The 20,190-nt window shown below is 44.3% G+C and overlaps 1 long non-coding RNA gene across 1 annotated transcript in view; it reads right to left on the bottom strand.

The window, feature by feature from the left end:
- Positions 1–2,067: 2,067 nt before the first annotated feature.
- The window catches only part of LOC134909088 (uncharacterized), a 295,410-nt gene continuing 277,287 nt past the window's right edge, over positions 2,068–20,190 (bottom strand). Inside the window, exon 6 of the long non-coding RNA XR_010175843.1 lies at positions 2,068–2,640. This is a non-coding gene — a long non-coding RNA (uncharacterized LOC134909088). The remainder of the gene's footprint in view (positions 2,641–20,190) is intronic.

The following is a 20,190-nucleotide window of genomic DNA, read 5'->3' as shown; positions in this document are numbered from 1 at the left end:
GAGTTGACACTGTCGGTTTATACCTTCCACCTATCCATCCACTCTGGTGTCGGCCCCACAGGGGGTGACATCACATTTATCGGCATCTGCTCTGCCATCACATAAGCCTCCTCATCAAACGTGTCGACACAGCCGTACCGACACACCGCACACACACAGGGAATGCTCTGACTGAGGACAGGACCCCACACAGCCCTTTGGGGAGACAGAGAGAGAGTATGCCAGCACACACCAGAGCGCTATATAATTTAGGGATTAACACTATATTGAGTGAATTTTTCCCAATAGCTGCTTGTATATACAATATTGCGCCTAAATTTAGTGCCCCCCCTCTCTTTTTAACCCTTTGAGCCTGAAAACTACAGGGGAGAGCCTGGGGAGCTGTCTTCCAGTTGCACTGTGAAGAGAAAATGGCGCCAGTGTGCTGAGAGAGATAGCTCCACCCCTTTTTCGCAGACTTTTCTCCCGCCTTTTTATGGATTCTGGCAGGGGTATTTATCACATATATAGCCTCTGGGGCTATATATTGTGATATATATGCCAGCCAAGGTGTTTTTATTGCTGCTCAGGGCGCCCTCCCCCAGCGCCCTGCACCCTCAGTGACCGGAGTGTGAAGTGTGCATGAGGAGCAATGGCGCACAGCTGCAGTGCTGTGCGCTACCTTGGTGAAGACTGATGTCTTCTGCCGCCGATTTTCCGGACCTCTTCTTGCTTCTGGCTCTGTAAGGGGGACGGCGGCGCGGCTCCGGGACCGAACACCAAGGCCAGTTCCATGCGGTCGATCCCTCTGGAGCTAATGGTGTCCAGTAGCCTAAGAAGCCCAAGCTAGCTGCAAGCAGGTAGGTTCGCTTCTTCTCCCCTTAGTCCCTCGCTGCAGTGAGCCTGTTGCCAGCAGGCCTCACTGTAAAATAAAAAACCTAATTATATACTTTCTTTCTAGAAGCTCAGGAGAGCCCCTAGTGTGCATCCAACCTCGGCCGGGTACAAAATCTAACTGAGGCTTGGAGGAGGGTCATAGTGGGAGGAGCCAGTGCACACCAGGTGACCTAAAAGCTTTCTTTAGTTGTGCCCAGTCTCCTGCGGAGCCGCTATCCCCATGGTCCTTTCGGAGTTCCCAGCATCCACTAGGACGTCAGAGAAAAGGAGGCTTATAAATGATCTGAACACCAATAAAAGAATAAATAATTAAATTATAAACTCATTTGTGTAGGTGTACTAATGTCACCATTCAAAGGTAGAGAATGAAAAAATGGAAGGTAAGAACTGAAAGAATATGAAAACAAGCAAATTAAAGAAAATGTAGTGAATTATGTGCCGTAATGTGTGAAAAAAATACCTCCATTTTAATAGGTAAGAGAGGCAAAATACACATGAAAAAATGAAAGTAGTATTTAAAAAAAAAATCATAAATACAAAGGTTAAAATGCACCACAAACCAAATTAGCAGTTATAGTAATATATATATATATATATAGTTCTCCCTATGGCAGCAGCACATGCAGTGGGGGTTCTGAGTATCTAGAAACCAACCCTGACAGACCAAAGTTTTTTCTTCGGCAACATGTTTGGCACGCGACTTAAGACCCACCCCTTCATGGCATTTGGTCCCACCCCCTTTAGAGACCTGTTAATTATACTACAAAGGAAGCAGGACCTAACAAAGCAATGCATCCTACTTCCATCAATCACTGACTTGGCTGGCTGCTGCAACTGAGTGGTAAGTTAAGATGTAGACTGGGCTGGCTGCTGCAACTGGCGAGTTCAGAGGTATGTGTGTGTAGCGCTTTTTATAAATATTGTCCAGTGGTGTTCCCCACTTCTGGTTATCTCTCCTTTTTGTAAGGTATAGGTTTCTAGGAAAGCAGGATGATTAGGTCTTCTTCTGAAAATAGAATCCTCGCACCAAGATTACACAACAAACAGTAATCAGCCTTTCAGTTTTCATAAAACCAATGAAATGTATTTCTAAAAGGTTTAAAAACTCTGTTCTTACATCAATAGTTACATAGATTTCGGCTGAGAATCACTCCTAATTAAAAAAAAAGCGTTTCATCAATAATTTGGACTTCATCAGGGGTGTTTTTATTATACAGATATCACCAGCTTTTTAGCAGCCACAGAGGTTGTGTGGTTTATGTACTGTTTTGTGAGAACTCCTGTTTATCCAGCAGCCGCAATATGTCACAAATCCACTTGAATATCTTTCACTGAAGGGTCCAGTAAGATGGCATCTATTAAATATCCTCCATAGAATGGCACAGTAGTTTTGCAACAATTCATCTGTGTCTAGTGATATGTCCTGGACTCTTTCCAAATGGTGAAAGCATTCATGTCTAGTGTTTCACAACCTAGAGGTTGAGTATATCCTCTGTCTATTTAAGAAATCTGTGCTACATCTGAATATATAAAACTGAAAATCTGGACATACTGTAGGTTTTATCCAAAAATACATTTGTCCTGCCGGTGCACGCTGTGTCTTTGTAGAAGAGGACGGTCACATTCCCAGCATAGTATAAAGAGGCCTTAACACAAAGCCTTCAAAAACTGTGAACTTCCTTTGATATATGAGCTTTGTGATCAAATCCACGGAGGTGCTGTGTTTTTTTTTAAACTTGACTTTTATGAAATGTATCGTTCACTCTGCACAAAAGAACAAGATGAGTGAAAAGTAGCTTGTGAAGACAGTACTGCAGCACCTTTGTTTTATCTGTCTCTTTAGTAATTGAGAAAGCTTATTTTTTACCAATTACAGCTTGCATTTTTTGCATAGAGCAGCTTTTTCTTTGGACTTCAGACAGCGGCACCGAGGGCGGGGGGGAGCGGGTACTAATTACCCGGACCTGAGCTGATGGTTGGGCCCGAGTCCACTGCCCCCCCCCCCTCCCCTAAGTATTTGCACACCCCCAGTGACATCATCGGAAAAATGTCTGCTGCATATAGAAAGCAAGTATTTAATCTCCATTGCACATGCGCCATCTTCCCAAATATCACTAGGAAGATGGCGTCATCCATGGAAGAGGGACCCAGCAGTAAGCAAGATAGAAAGCAGATACCCTTCCCTGCGCCCCACGTTCCCTCCCTGGGTTAGAGTGGCAAATCCCCCCCTCTCCACACACACACACACGCGGGGACGCTTTTTATCTTTTTTAAATTTATTGGGGGGGGGAGTGTGGGCACGCCCACTCTTTAGGTCACGCTCCCACTCTGTAACTTCTATGACTCAATGAAGAAGGTTTTTCCTAAAACAAGGCATAGGCAGGGTCGAACTGGCCCACAGGGGTACCAGGGAAACCACCGGTAGGCCCCACTGCCTGAGTGCCCACTCCTTCCTCTAGGGATCAGGTTCCAGACTGTACACTTGTATTATACATGGTAGATATGTTGCATCACACTGCACTAGACTATTGTGTATTTCAAGCCTCTGCCACCCCTAAGTATGGGCCCCTATAGCTGCATTCCCCCGGTGGGCCCTTCATGCACCAGTCCGACACTGGGCATAGGTACAGTAGTGAGAAGACGTCATTAATGTATAGCTTTCACATATAAACTGTTGATGTAGACATATTGTTGTTGATTTGTGTGTGCTAATTGTGGTATACACAAGTTTGTTAATAGTAGACACCAGCAGAATCAGCATATGAAGCTGATCATGCAGTGAGTCTTGGAGGTCTATTCATAAAGAAGTGAAAAGAGTTGAGAAATGAGCCAGTGGAGAAGTTGCCCATGGCAACCAATCAGCATTGAACTAACATTTATCAAGTGCATTCTATAAAATTATACGTAGCAGCTGATTGGTTGCCATGGGCAACGTCTCCACTGACACACTTCTCCACTCTTTTCACTGCTTTATGAATAGACCAGGGTTTCAGGCAGTGGCATTACTAGAGGGGTGTGGGGCTGCCCTGTGACATTACATGCCGCACTCAGCTCCTGTCACAGTGTAGGAGCTGGCAGTGCAGCCAGACAAGTCTCCGGGGTAAGAACAGCATCTCTGGGAATGCTGGACATGCCCCAGATTTATGGAAGCAGGGTTGGGCTGTGAGGCTGAGCCTACTTCCCATGAGGCCACGCCTCCTTTGTATACGGGAGTGGCTTATCGGTGAACCGTGTGTTGCTGACCCCAGTGATACCCCTGGTTTCAGGTTTATTGAACACACATACTGTACATGTACATATACTACACACACACACACACACACACAAACAAAGATACATATGAGTGTGTATCGTGATGCCGGCGTTCGGGATCCCAGCCGCAGAATGCCGTCAGGGCGCGTGTGGGGTGTGTAACAAGCCCCTTGCGAGCTCACCACGCTGCAGGCTCGGTGGTGACCTGCGGACGCCACGGGTTCTATTCCCATTCTCTGGATGTCGTAGACACCCACGAGTGGGAATAGTCCCTGCTGGTCAGCATGCTGTCCGTTGGGATTGGGAGGGGGTCACATACTGTAACTACATCCCATAGATGGGCCGATGCAGGAGAGATGTGTGCTGAGCAAACCGCTCAGCACACATCTCTCCCGCCGCTCAGCACAGCGCGATCTGTGCTGATCGTGCAGGGGGAGACGGGGGGAGGCGCTCACTTCACACAGCGGGTGAAGTGAGCAACCCGCTAGATTGGCCTGCATGCAGGCCAATCTAGCAGCAGCGATAGTGATGCGCGGAGCTGCGCATCGCTATCGCTGTATGGGCTACACACGGAGCTATCCTGCTTAAATTCTAAGCAATCTAGTCAGATTGCTTAGAATATCGCTCCGTGAGTAGTAGTACCCCCCTTAACATATATAGACACAGACCTACAGTCTGTCAGAACGGTGAGGGAGATTGCTAGGACCCAGGAGGGACTCACCTTGACTGCAGCCAGAGTCTGTAGGGACAACACATCGGTGAGGCTGCGGGTGGCTGCTGTCTGACACTGACTGTCAGTGTGCCTAGCAGTGCTCCTCGGAGTCGGCGGCAGCAACATGGTCAGAAACGGACTGGCGCAGCATCATGCGTCATGCGTAGTAACACCACAATGCCGGCAACACAACATGGACCAGATCAGACCAAGTGACGGGGTAAGGGGGGTGCGTTTGTGTTGGTAATTAATTGGCCACAGTATTCTTAGGCACTGCAGACCCAATTTTTGTGCCCCTGATGCTCGGTGCCCCGCTGATCCTCAGGGCCCCGTACGGGTGTCCCCATTGCCCCCCCCCCCCCCCTCTCCCCGTTGACCCCTCATAATGTCTATCCAATAACCCATTCAGTTGCTAATATAAAGATGCAGTTTTACTATGATGCTCCTTGTGTTGCATCAAGTGATATAATCAGCGACTGTCCTTTTAAATCCCCCACAACACATATGTCAGTATCTTGCAATATACTGTTTGCTCTTACCTCTATAACCTATATTTACAGAGTTGTTTTTGCTACAAAAGCCTTTCCATTAGATCAACATCAGTACTTTACCTATACATTTTTATTTATATTGAAAATATGGAAATGTATTTCCTTCCAGTAAATGTACTTTTCTGGTTTCTGAAAATCAATATTAAAAATGTAAGTGACGAGCACTGAAAGAAGATCCTTTTATTAGATTTTTTACGTGAAATGACTGTGAAATCGCTGTGATGAACCGTATTATCCAGGGAACTTGTTTGTAAACAGCGCTATGAATGCCATACGCATAGTGCCAGACAAAGCTTGTTCCATGAGAGGTACAGTACATGGTAATCCAGCGAAAGGCTGTTTTTATGCATTGTCACAAAAGAGAAAATGAAGTAATTGTGGCAACACTAACTGAATCACTGGTAATGTGAGGTCCTAATGCATTCAGAGCTGTTGGAAGATGAGGTTATTTCATACATTATATTGTGAGAGGAAATCAATTTAAACCAATGCTGTAACAGGTGTTTTATAAGTTCAATAATAGCTCCTAGCAATGACTATTATTTGCAACCGGCCAGGCCTATACTAAACAATGGCAAATAGCAGATGCTGGGGACTGGCTGTTCCATTCAACTAGATGTGTGCTTAACTGCAGAAAATACTGTAGGTGGTTCTGGGGGCTGGTTAGTTATATACTCGTACTACTTATATTATTTGTGGATTATTCATAGAAGGAAATAACTGCTGATTGGAACTCATCTACCTTTTCATTGATTTAAATCTCATGCAATGATGAAAAGGTGACAAACTTGTCTTATGTGGCCAGTGCTTAAATAAGAGGATGTGTGGCCTTCCTGCAGAGGGCATAGCCTTGCTGCAAGGTACATGGCCTTACAGGAAAAGACTACCTTCTACCCCAGATAGCAACCTCCACGCCCAGACATTAGCCACCACAGGAAAACAAAATCCTGATTCATACCCCTTACATTAAATGTTATTTTTCCTCCTTATAATAATGCTCCTTACACAATATGACACACACTGTAATGCCCATTACGCCACACATCTTAATGCCCATTACGCAATGACACACACCGTAATGCCCATTACACAGTATGCCACACACTGTAATGCCCATTACATATTATGCTACACATTGTAATGCCGATTACATAATATGCCATACACTGTAATGTCCATTACACATTATTTCACACACAGTTATGCCCCTGACACCATTTTATGCCCAACAGACAATAATAATTACTTTTAAATTACCTGCTAGTTGTCAGTGGTCCCATGCTCGTTGCTACGGGTTTTATGCTCATTACCAGGGCTTTCATGCTCTGGGTTGCATGCTCGTTGCCAGGGGTCTCGTGTCATGCTCGTTGCCAGGGGCCTCCTGCTTGTTGCAAAGGGTTTCATTCTCGTTGTTAGGGTTTCCTGCTCATTGCCAGGAGTCTCCTGCTCATTGGCAATTTTTGGAGGGCCTTTTACACACAGGGGGCAGGCGAGGAACCCTGAGCCCCCGGCGCTACCAAGACAATTCGAGGGAAGCGGGGGCTAGCAACATACTGTGTTCCTCCCTCACCCCTGCACCTGACAGCAAAAAAAATAAATGCTGGCACCAGAGGGATGTTTCGGAAGGCCATTCCTGATAGCATTTTTCAAAAGAGCTTCAGGAATGGCGTTCCGGACCGTTCCGCCACAAAAATAGCCCGCAATCTTGTGGGGAGCAGTGATGTGGTTTTATCTACGTTTTTAACACAAGATATGGGTAAAAAATGGATGGGGCACTACAGATGGTGTAATGGTTAAAATTTCTGCATCACAACACTGAGGTTTGTGGATTCAATTCCCACCACGGCCCTGTGTGGAGTTTGTATATTCAACCCATACTTGCTTGGGTTTCCTCCGAGTTCTCCAGTTTCCTCCCACAATCCCAAAATTTTCTGGTAGGTTAATTGGCTACCGCCAAAAAATTAACCATTGTGTGTATGCGTGTACATGTACGTGTGTAAGGGAACATAGGGATCTATTTACTAAGCCTTGGATGGAGATAAAGTGCATGAAGATAAAGTACCAGCCAATTAGCTCCTAGCTGTCATTTTTCATACACAGCCTATGGCATGGCAGTTTGGAGCTGATTGGCTGGTACTCAGTGGCGGATCCAGGGGGGGGGCACTCGGGCCCGTGCCCCCCCTGTCATTTGTGGCTTCCCCCCCGTCCCCCCGCGGCGTCGGCGCCGCACAGGGAGATGATGGGCGCCCGCTGAGATTGTGTTACCAGCGAGCGCCCGTCTCCCTGCACAGCGGTAGCCGGAGGCAGGAGCTCAGTACTGAGCTCCGGCTTCCGGCGCTGTCACTGCGCCGTGCGCTATGGGAGAGACGTCAGTCATGACGTCTCTCTCATAGTACTGAGGAGAGGACGCCAGCCAGAAGGAGGACTGCAGCGGCGCGGGAACGGGGCTCGGTAAGTATTATGTTTTTTTCTTCCTTAATGCAGCGGGGGCATCTCCTGGGGGAAACTACGGGGGGACATTACTACTGGGGGGTGTCAAAGTCAGAAAAATAGCACGATGCACACTGCCATATTTGCACCTCATACAGGTCCGCGCTGCGCATGCGTGCGCTCTCCCGTGCGTGCGCATACTCGCTGTTGCGGGCACCCGCGGGCGCGCAGTATGTGCATTTACGGTAGAGTTCATGTGTTCGTAGCGTGCGACTCAATCGTTACATATTTTCACTATATAATGTATTTTGTATATTATGGTCCCTTTGATAGAATCTGAAAGTTTAGGTAATGTAGCATGTTCATGGACAGAGAAATCCCTCTTTGTTTGATACGAAGGGTCAGACAGGAGTAATACAGTGGTGTTTAGTATCCATCGGAAGAATATTTAATTAGCAGTATTCCGGTGTTGGTTTGAAGCGGATTAATCGCTCGTGCGAATAGTTATGGACATAAGAAGTTTATGTCCATTTACTATTATTTGCACTTACTTATCCATGCGGCGGGAAACCCAGTTTCCCACCCACCTGAGCAGTTGGAAATCGTCACAGCCCTCCTGTATGAATCAACCTATGACCTTTTGTTATAATGCGAGGAGGAATTCCTGTGTCCAATGAACAATGAGATTGTAGGGACCATTGAATTGTATTGTGTGTGGGGCATAAATAGACAAGCCGATCACATCCAGCTCACTCTTCAACGGTTCTCATTGCTGAAAATCGGGAGCTGGATGTCCAGAGGCGCATGCGATCGTTCCCCTTGTGCGTAAGTTTTCTCCGCAATCATATTGTCTTTCTTGTTATTATGGGCCATATCTCTCTCTCTCTCTCTCTTCTCTTTCTCTCGTATTCTCTTAAACGTAATAGTATTGTATTGTATTTCATGTGTAGTTACCTGGTTAGTTAGTCTATGTTATATTGTAGTGTGTGACTTGTATTGTATTATTCTTTTTGCAAGTATAACATTCATATAAGGCGTTAGACCCTAAGCACGGTATCTGTGTATTTCTTATAGTGTTAAGTATTCACAGAGCATCGGTGACGCTCAAACAGCTTTTAAGTTAATAAGGTTACACTGTGTTGCATCTACACCCTATCTCTACACTAAGGTTTTACAGCATATTACATTGTTTATGGTTTAGATATAAAGGTTTAACATTGTGAGCGTCTGCGCCGCTGGTGATCTCCTCGTGGTCCCGAGCGTCCGCCACGCTATAGCGAACCATTACGTTAGTCAGCAGCCAATAGTGTGCCTGCCTGTGATCTCTTGGCCGTGAGCGAACGTGACGCTTGAGCGTCTCGACCTCGGCTAAGCGATTGCTACGCAACGTGCGTACCCTTACGGTACTCCATACGTCAATAGCGTACAGTGTTCTTAGGCCTCTTAAAGGGTTTTAAATAAGATAAATATTTAGCTTTATCAATTGGCGGCTCGTCCTGTCCTTCACATATCTCTGCTAGGTAATTTCAGCAGACATTATCCAGCAGCAAAGGGCGGGAGGTCATATTCCTCGTAGTGCTGTTTGGATAAGCATCTGCTTCGCTTAGTAAAGGGTGCTGAAGGAATCCGGAACCGGAGGTAAGAACAACACGCTAGTGTCTTTTAAAACTGTTTATTTCTGTCTTGCGTACACACGCACATATCTGCATTTCTTTTTCATTCATGTATTTTCATATCACTCTCCTGTTTGCCATTTTATAATTGATAAAACGTGCTAAGAGAGATTTGTCGCTATTTCATAGTTAAAGTGTAAATGTAATATATAAAGGGATAAAGTGTAAAGCCCACACGCAACTCTACCTAAGGTATAAGGAGAGATTGGTGTGTTGCGCGGTAGACGATCGAGGATCATCTACATTGATAAAACGTGTTAGTTGTGTTACGGTGGATATTGGCTTTGCGTACACGTGTCTCTAACAAAGGGTGAGACTCGCGTACGCAACTCAAAGGCCGACGCACGCAGCGTAAATTACGCAACGGAGCGTCCGGGTACGCCCACGTAACTCAAAATCACACGATAGTGTTATTGCAACAGGCGGAAAGGTGGCAACGTGGTAAGTAGCGCAAGTCTATTTTAGTGTCCGAAATTTAGATTAACAGATCCTTCTCCAAATTCACAACACATCTGGTCTAAAGAAAATTTCTGCGCAGAAATAGAAATAGAAACAAAAAGTGTACATGTGATGAGTGAGTGTTTTTAAGTTTATACAATTTTTGAGGTTGAACCACAAGAAGTCGAGTTCTCGCAGGAGTACATACATGTAAGTGACGTGCATGGTGGCTAGGGAGGCATCTCTGGTTAAACATAAAATTTGAGCAGTAGAGTATAGTAGACCAGGAGGTCATACTACAGACCAGGAGGTCCAGGTACAGCAGACTAAGAAGTCTGCCATAAATAAGAGAAAAGGGCACAACCCAGGGGGTTGGTGCAAAACCCATATAGGCCAATAAAGCTCTGGCTGAAGGAATTTGCAGCCGAAATTTTCGATTCCACTGGTCGCTCAGCACATAAGATTAGTTGCTTATGTGCTGAACGATTGTACCACACGTAATTGTGTACATTAGTTAATCTGACCAGTACCATTTGTGTACGAACCCGGTCATAAAACTATTTGTACACTCTGATGTGATTTGTGTAATTTTTTATTTTCTGAAGGGAAGTTCGCTGGTCACTCAGGAATTGTCCAACAACCAATAGTTACTGGAAAGAGTAAGTGTTCTGCGGATATCCCTCGCATGTTCCAGTAAATAGAGGTTCATAGGGGCCCTGGGTCGAGTACGCCAGCGCTAAGGCAGTGTGTGGGTCGTATTGGTCGGCGTGGGCGAGTGAGTGGGGTACTCGGTAAACCGCCACCGTCAGCCTATCGTGAACATTTTGGTTTTTGTAAGGGTTCGCTGAAGACCCTGATTGAAGGTCAGAGGTGGTGAAAGCAACGCCTGCAAGTTATGGGGGCCAATTGTTCAGGAAGGGGGCGATCAACCTCGGTTCGGGTTGATTCAGTAAACCGACCAGTCGGGTCGGCAAGGTACGTAATGTGTGAAAAATATGGTTCACATACAGAGGTTTTATGTGATGAATGGGAGAGAATGACAGTGCATGACGGGGAGAAATTCCCAAGAGTAGGTAGCTTTAGCCCAGAAGTGTTGCAAAATTTAAGGAGGAGGATATGTCTCATTAAATCAACAAAGAGACGAATCCAACATTATGATTATTTGCAGTTATGGCAACAGGAGGGTGAAATACAGAGAGGATTGGCTCTGGCGGCGGGATCTAATCCTATCAAGAAATTGATAGCGACGGCCCCGCCGCCACCATACATATCAGGAGAGAAATTGGTTGCGGAGAATGACGCATTAGGGTGTAACAAACAAACACTTAGCAACTGTGTAAATGTTAATAAGTTAACAAATGCAAGTATTAACCCGTGCAAGTTGTACCCTGTTTTGAACTTTCCCCAGGAGTGTGATCAAGAGGACGAATCGGCAACAATATCGGCGCTCTCTCTAGCAGCCACCATAGCAGAGACAACAGTAGGCACGGCTCCACCCACGAGATTAGTAACAAAAGCCCCTAGCGGAGGGATAGGTGAGGTCGTATCTACAGGTAAGTACGGCACCATACACTACGCTGAAACCATTTCACCACAGGCTGTAGAACCTACACAGAGTGATGTTAGTAGACTTAATCCTGTTAGGGTAATAGCAGTGCCAAATGGGAAAACTGACACGACAGGAATCACACCTGTTAGGAACATTGCCATGTACAGCCCATATTCCCGAATGGAATTAAGAACCATAGTGTCTGAATTCCCTGATCCTAGAAAAGATTTAGTTGCTAGCCAGAAATACATCAGAGACCTAGGAAACACTTTAGAGCCCAATAACAAAGACTGGCAGGTATTGCTGAGGGCATGTTTACCCTCCAATGTCGACGCAGCTCAATTTTTAGCTGACTGTGGATTAGATCAGGATGTACCTCTTACAGATGTGTACAACAAAGATAACGTAAAAAGAATAAGTTTACAGTTAAAGGAGTATTTTCCAGCGGTAGTTAAGTGGAACAAGATTTTCTCCATTAGACAGAAAGAGTCAGAAACTGCTGCAGAATATTTTCACAGGGCATTACTAGAAATGGCAAAATACACAGGTATAGAGGACATTAAAACAAACATAAACCATCGAGAAGTAGCAGTATCTGTACTAATGGATGGTTTAAAAGAGACATTAAAGACAAGGGTACAGACCACGCAACCATGTTGGCGAGGTCTGTCGGTGGCTACTTTGAGAGAGGCTGCTATTGATCACAACCGGAATATCACCCGACACAGGGAGTCACAAGGTGATAAGTTAATGGCCGTAAGTATACAGGCCCTGACCACAAGGCAGCCTTTGTATAAATCACCAAACCCTGTGGGTAAGTCAAATGTGGTAACTTGTTTTTCATGTCATAGACAGGGACACATGGCACGAGACTGTAGAGTGAAAAATTCACAAAACTCATATCAACCCCCTAGACAACGACACGACACACGACATTGGGAGCAGGGTCCGCAGAAACGAAGTTATGAGCCACATGCAGGGGAAACAAAAAGATACCCCCCGAACAGAGACTGGCAAGCCTCTGGCAGTTCCCATTTGACCCCTTCACAAGTAGTTGCTGCCAGCGGGATTCAGGGAGGTCACCATACCCAATAGGGGTGTGGCCATACCAGGAATCTGCAGCCAGTAAAATTGATTGCAAATCTTGGAAGTGAACCCGAAATTGCAATCAATGTAGCTGGTAAATCATTAAACTTTCTTGTAGATACAGGGGCGGCCAAATCAGTGATAAATTCAACAGTGGGCATGAGAACCACTGGTAAGACAATTCCAGCCATGGGAGTAACGGGAGTAGTCCAGCACTACCCTGTTAGCAAACCAGCCGAGATTACAGTAGGGCCTTTACATACCAAGCATTCCTTTTTGCTGGCTGCATCGGCACCGACTAATCTCCTGGGAAGAGACTTATTGTGTAAAATGGGGTGCGTCATCTATTGTACTCCTGAAGGTGTATTCTTGGACATACCTGAGAATCACGCTCAGGAAGTGCAAGACATGTTAGACTCCCCATCAAAATTAATGTCACATACCATTATGACAAATAGGACTCCATCCCAAGTAGAAGAAATGACATCCCAGATACCAGAGTCACTTTGGACTAAAGACGGACAAGACACTGGATTGATGGCAAACGTAGCTCCAGTAGTTGTACAAGTAAAAGATGGTAGGATAGCTCCAAAAATCCCACAGTACCCTCTGAAGCCAGAGGTGGAGTTAGGAGTTTACCCAGTAATAGAGCGCTTGCTACAACAGGGCATTCTGGTAAGAACGTCCAGCACTGCCAATAGTCCCATCTTCCCTGTGAAAAAGAGTGGGGGGAGGGGTTACCGGCTAGTGCAGGATCTAAGGGGGATTAACAAAATAGTTGAGAGTCAGTTCCCCGTAGTGCCAAATCCAGCTGTCATCCTTATGCAAATCCCTCCCACTGCGAAATTTTTCACTGTTATTGACCTCTGCTCCGCTTTCTTTTCGGTACCCCTGCACCCTGACAGCCAATATTTGTTTGCATTCACATACAGAGGAGTCCAATACACATGGACTCGATTACCACAAGGTTTCATAGACAGTCCAAGTATATTTTCCCAGGCTTTGCATGATTGTTTACGGTCTTTCCAACCAGAGAGTGGATCAGTATTAATACAGTACGTGGATGATCTACTACTGTGTTCTGATTCATTGGAAGCATCCCTGAAGGATACAAAACAGCTCCTGTTTCATCTTTCAGACACAGGACACAAGGTTTCCAAAGACAAGTTGCAATTATGCCAAACTAAGGTAAAATATTTGGGACACTGTCTAACACAAGGACTGAGACACCTGACCGCTGATAGAATTCAAGCAATTAGAGACATGACTCTGCCACAAACCCAGCAACAGATCAGAACATTTTTAGGAATGTGTGGGTATTGCCGTAACTGGATCCCAGGGTTTTCCATTCTAGCGTTACCTTTGCAGGAGATGGTCTCCTCAAACAAACCTGATCGGATTTCGCATACAGACGAGTCCGAGATGGCATTTGAGAGACTTAAACAGTGCCTAACGCAGGCACCAGCATTAGGTATGCCAGACTATGGGAAACCCTTTGAGCTGTACGGAACAGAAAGTGCTGGTTGCGCGGCAGGCGTCTTAACCCAAAAGCACGGTGATGCCAGCAGGCCAGTAGCATACTACAGCGCTCAGCTAGACACGGTAGCGCGATCCCTCCCCACATGCTTGCGAAGCGTTGCTGCGATAGCATTGCTAGTAACGAAAAGCGAAGATGTAGTGCTAGGTCACAACCTCACAATTCATACACCACATGCAGTGTCAGCCTTGCTAAATTCTGCCCAAACCAGGCACGTCTCATCAGCGCGGTTTACAAGATGGGAATTGGCACTAATGGCCCCCGTAAACATCACCATAAGGAGATGCAGTGCATTAAATCCTGCAACATATCTCCCAGGTGTGCCTGGACAGGCACAAAGGGTGGAGGATGAGAGTGGTGGGGAAGGAGAATTTAATACAAAGGAGGACACACATGATTGTATGGAATATTTGACCCAAAATTTTACCGCAAGGCCTGACATCAGTGACAACCCACTGGAAGATGTAGATCTAACTTTCTACACGGACGGTAGTTGTCACAGACAGTCAGACTCGGGAGACTTGTGTACTGGATACGCAGTCGTAGATGACCAAGGCACCATAGAAGCGGAACCGCTAGGCCCACCTCACTCAGCCCAGGTTGCTGAACTGGTCGCCCTAACCAGAGCATGTGAATTGGCTAAGGGCAAATCAGCCAATATCTACACCGATTCTAGATACGCATTCGGGGTAGTCCATGATTTTGGAGCCCTATGGCGCCCCAGAAATTTCATGACGGCAGCTGGTACACCGGTAGCGCATGCAGCTCACATCAAAAGGCTTCTAACAGCGATACAGGAACCCGACAGAGTGGCTGTTATCAAGTGTAAAGCACACACATATAGCCAAGACCCAGTATCACTTGGTAACAGCCGAGCAGACGAAGCAGCTAAGTTAGCAGCTGGGACCCCCAGACAGACAGACACCACACAACTGATGGTATTTAATACCATCAACACACAGAAGTTGTGTGAGATGCAAAATGTGTGTTCCACACAGGAAAAGGCAGTCTGGAAGGCAAAGGGATATGGCCAGGAGTCCTCAGGACTCTGGACGGATGGACAAGGTAAACCGGTGGCCCCCAGAGCATATCTCCCATGTTTAGCTGAGGCAGCTCACGGGCTGACTCATCTGGGCAAGGAAGGAATGTGCAAGTTGGTAAGAGCATATTGGTGCGCCCCAGGATTTTCATCTCATGCAAGTAAGAGAGCAATGTCATGCCTTACATGCTTGAGAAAGAATATCGGAAAGGCAATACCAACAGAACCATCTCATATCCCACCTACAGGCGGTCCTTTTCAGGTAATACAGATTGACTTTATTCAATTACCCCCTTGTCGAAATTTGAAATATGTACTTGTTTGTATAGATGTATTCTCAAATTGGGTCGAAGCATTTCCTGCGGCCACAAATACCGCCATGTTTACTGCTAAGAAAATTGTGCAGGAATTTGTATGTAGATATGGTATCCCTAGAATAATTGAAAGTGATAGGGGTACCCATTTTACAGGTGATGTCTTTCAAGGAATGTGTAAGTTGATGGGAATTGATAGCAAGCTGCACACTCCATACCGTCCACAGGCGAGTGCGAAGGTGGAAAGAGTGAACAGCACTATTAAAAATAAACTGAGCAAAGTTATGGCAGAAACAGGATTGACATGGCCAGAAGCTCTACCCATTGTACTGTACAGCATCAGAACCACTCCCAGGTCCCCTCTTAATCTGTCTCCCTTTGAAATCTTGTTTGGTCGACAACCGCATGTTATGATTAACCCTCAGGATGATTTGAAGTGTAACAATGAAGTGACTGTAAAGTACTTGATTAACATGAGTAAACAGCTAAGGAATCAAAATGATAATTTGAAGTTGATGATTCCTGATTTACCAGATAGTAATTGTCATGACATTGAACCTGGGGATTATGTAATGATACGGAATTTTCTACGCTCAGGTTGCCTTATTGACAGATGGGAAGGACCATACCAAGTCTTATTGACTAGCACTACAGCATTGAAAGTTGCCGAGAGAGAGACTTGGGTTCATTCGTCCCATTGTAAGAAGGTTGCTGATCCAGAGAGGTCCCGTGATAAGGAACAGACGGTAGAGGAAGTTGTATCACTGGAGTGTCTGTTCCAGGAGGACTGAGGCGGCACCTGAGCATTGAGAATCACAAGATCAAAAGCAGTTGTCGATTCCCTGTTCCCTTTTATTGTTTTTCTCCACTTCCCATCCCCCCTCCCTCAAATTATTTTCCCCCCTTCTCATTCTTCTTCGTTTCCTCCTATAAGATGGACTTGCCCCAAGAGACTGTGATCCGGATTTTCCTGTTGACCATGATGTTGACCAGAGCAGTCTGTTCCGGCGAGAGTACCATGGAGGTCGAGAGAGGTTCTGGAATGGGTTCTGATGACAGAGATGGAGGCGTAGTTTTCCGAGAACAACATAATCAACAAGCAAAGGCGAGTATCAGAAAACGATCCGATAGCATTGACCATAGAAGGAATTGTAAAGGATTGTTAGCTGAAGAAAACTGTATCTGTAGGCTCTGTGACAATGTAGTTGAGGATTGATGCATCAAGAAATGCCAATCCAGTTTTAATATCCACATGGACCGGCATCCCTTGAGTGACTATCACTCCTTAGTGGGTAGTGTGCTAAATCAAACAGATTGTTGGGTATGCTCTCAAGTACCTCAAGGTCATAGCAAATCAGGACTAGTACCATTTTCTTTAACGATAGGGGAGGTACTTGAGCTAAGTGGTGGGAGGCCGGTGGACAGGAGGTTTAATATCTCCAGTCCTCCTAGTTTGAAGCTCCACCAATATCATGTGGATAGATCCCTCATATGTTTTAACATTTCCAATCCCCGAAAGCCGGGAAATTGGGAAGTGTCATGGAGTAACCAAACCATGACCTTTTCATATAGAGCAGATAGAATGCCGACAGATACAGAGCTTATACGCCACATAGCCAGTAGAGGAAAATCTTTCCGATATAGGTATACCCTAGGAAATAGGATTACGAGAGTTGGAGAGGTATCACCAGGATACTGTGCACATATCGTACAAGCTGATACGTGTACTAGACAGATGGGAGAATTAGGGTTAGGAGATTTCACATGGAAGATGTGTAATATGGTTATGTCCTACTCCGTCCCATATGTTCTCCCCGATGATGCATATTTCATATGCGGGAGGAAGGCGTATAAGTGGCTTGCCCCAAACTCTGAAGGATTGTGTTATATTGGAAAAGTATTGCCTGAAGTAATGACTGTATCACATGCCAAAATGAAAGATATACACCGTGTTGCCCAAGCTCCTTATACTCACACCCATTACGAGCACGTAGTTAAACGGCACCTGATAGAAAGAACAGAGCATCCGGCCTCTGACATGATCCATGAATCTGAAAGGGTTATCCTGCACTGGATATCGAACATCTTATTAAATATTTTTATATATTAATAACCAGCTACTATCAATATCAAAGATAATCATACCAAAATCATAAACAGGCTGGTGATCAAGCACGGTTGTGAAACGTACGTACAGCTGGGACGTGGTGTTCCACAGTCACAGCTCCTCACTGCAGGAGGATGCGGTGTGAAACGGCATGATAAACTTATTGGATCCGGCAAAACACTATGGTGAGAGGCTGTTTTGAAAACCCTCTACAGACGCATCGATCGGAGAGGACATCAGATCACAGCTCAAATAAGGAGCCAGTAAGAAAGTCACTGCAGGAACGGATTCAAGGGAGAAGGTACACGGCGTCAGTGATTCCACGGTCATGTGCGGTAATCATATACAAATATTTGCTGTTATAAATAGAAGAGGTATTTATAGTCCTTTCTCAATCGAACAGTTATTTGTATTATTCTGATGTGTAAGAGACCTCAATTTCAGAAACATGCTATTACACTACGGAGGAACTTAAAGATTTCAATCAAACCGCAAGGTGCGGTATAACATACACTCCCTATAAAATCATGCAGTGACTGTTTCTCTATCTGACTGATCAACTCCCAAAGTATATAAATTTAAAGACAACTCTTTTTGGAATTATCACTGTTTTGAACTAACTGGAGTTTTGTTGAAATTCATTTAAATACCAACTGTATCAACTTGAATTTTGAAGAGATACAATGTGAACAATATAAAATTGATAGCAGCAGTTTAGCTGCAGGGAGCTGTGTGAGACACGTATCCAGCTCAATAACCCTCCTATTATATAAATTTTTGCATGAAGAGTACACCTTTATATTTAATAAGCCATGGAGAAACCATAATAAAACGGATTATATCCACACTCTCTCCTTCCCTTTTCCTCTCTTCTTGTTCACATTTCACAGATATCTCACTGGTCTCCGTGGCGCATTGCAAGTCCTGCAATGCTGGAAGCAACAGGTCTGCTCTAACACCAGATACGGAGACATTAGGAGATATTGTTGCTATTTTTCCATCAATTCATCAGTACCCCTACTCTCACCCTTCTTCCGCTCATTGAAGAGGTTGGGCAGCAGATGGGGGTATCTGTACATTGGATTGTACTTGCTCTTTTCTCTTTTTTTAAATTTTTTATATATAGAGATTATTGATTCAATCTATGTAATGAAATAAAAGTTTGAGGCCTCAAAACAAATTGTCTAATAAGGGTGCACCCATTGTTTTAGATCATTCAAGGCCTTACAGATTGATCATATCAGCATAACGGTGGATGATAAGGAGACATTTTGTCCCTCACCGTATACTGTATGTGACAAAGTCTGGACATACGATCTTATATGTGATAATTTATGGGTTGTGATGCCTTATTTCTAGTGGATAAGGTTATAAACAATTGTGATCTGATGATAATGTACAACCTAATGGGTCGTTGAAATGTTCTAGTGTTATGGATTATAGATCAAAGGGTTAAGTGCCTTTGTCAGATTGTGAGGACGAGTGTACTCTGTTGTCCAACTTCATTGAGGCAAATAAAGAAAAAAAGAAAAAAGAAAAAAACAACTACAGGCATATATGTATATATTTAAATTCTTATTAGTTAGACAAAGTGTCAACATATAGTTAATGCCTGTAATTACAGTAAGATATCCTATGTACAACAGTTTGCAAATTGTCAATAGGCTTGATTATACTGAGCATATGGTTAGGAATACTGTTGAGCCAGTGGAATTGATGGTCTTTGTGTGAACAAAAGGAGTGAATAGTGATTGGAAACCAAATTTGCAATAATGGAATTCCAAAAATGGTTTATGTGCAATTATTTGATATGTGGTTTTTCATTTCATACTTAATGTGTGTTTGGGAATTCTGTAGAGCTAGTGGATTTGACGGCTCTCATGCAAATAATAACCAAGGAGCGGATTAGAACTAGTAGTATATCCACGCTTGTTCATTTTTAAATAAGTGGTGTAATGTACACACATTTACAAGATGAGCGCGTCTGTATTAGGATAATTAGCCCTAATGATACAATAGCTCTATGCTGAGATTGTACATGAGTACGAACGCCATGATGTTATATGCCGAGATTGTACATCAATATTAACGTAATGATTTGTTAAAAATTGATGATTCATTAATAACGATTATTAATTATTGATTATTATAAATTAATTGTTTATTTTGGGAACTTACATTGGGAGAAGGGGATGTTCATTGAACTCATATGATACTTATGATAGTGTCTGACATGCAATGTGTGTGAACATTCTTCTCTCCTCTCTATTTTAGATTGGTATAGAAATAAAAGTTAAGTTTTAGTATTTAATCATTAATTCACAATATATCATATTATATATTATTTATTTATTATTTCAAAAGAGTGCTCCAAAAAAGGAATTTTCTTTGAGGCTAGTCCTCACAATAGTTCTGATCATGATCCATGAATCCACAGGGATTCAGTTTCTAATTGCGTTAGACATCACTCGCACCGCCAGAGGAGTGTTGAATTATAAATACATATCTGCGCTCGCAAATTTGTTAGACAATATCACAGAAATGTATGATGACACGTTTAGGTATACTGGAAGAGAACTTCAAGCTTATAAAACAGAACTGGTTCAGCATAGAATGATTCTCAATT

The sequence above is a fragment of the Pseudophryne corroboree genome, chromosome 4, assembly GCF_028390025.1.
Source record: "Pseudophryne corroboree isolate aPseCor3 chromosome 4, aPseCor3.hap2, whole genome shotgun sequence".
NCBI classification, from domain to species: domain Eukaryota; kingdom Metazoa; phylum Chordata; class Amphibia; order Anura; family Myobatrachidae; genus Pseudophryne; species Pseudophryne corroboree.
The sequence above is the reverse complement of the archived record's forward strand: the minus strand, read 5'-3'. Positions and strand labels throughout refer to the sequence as shown.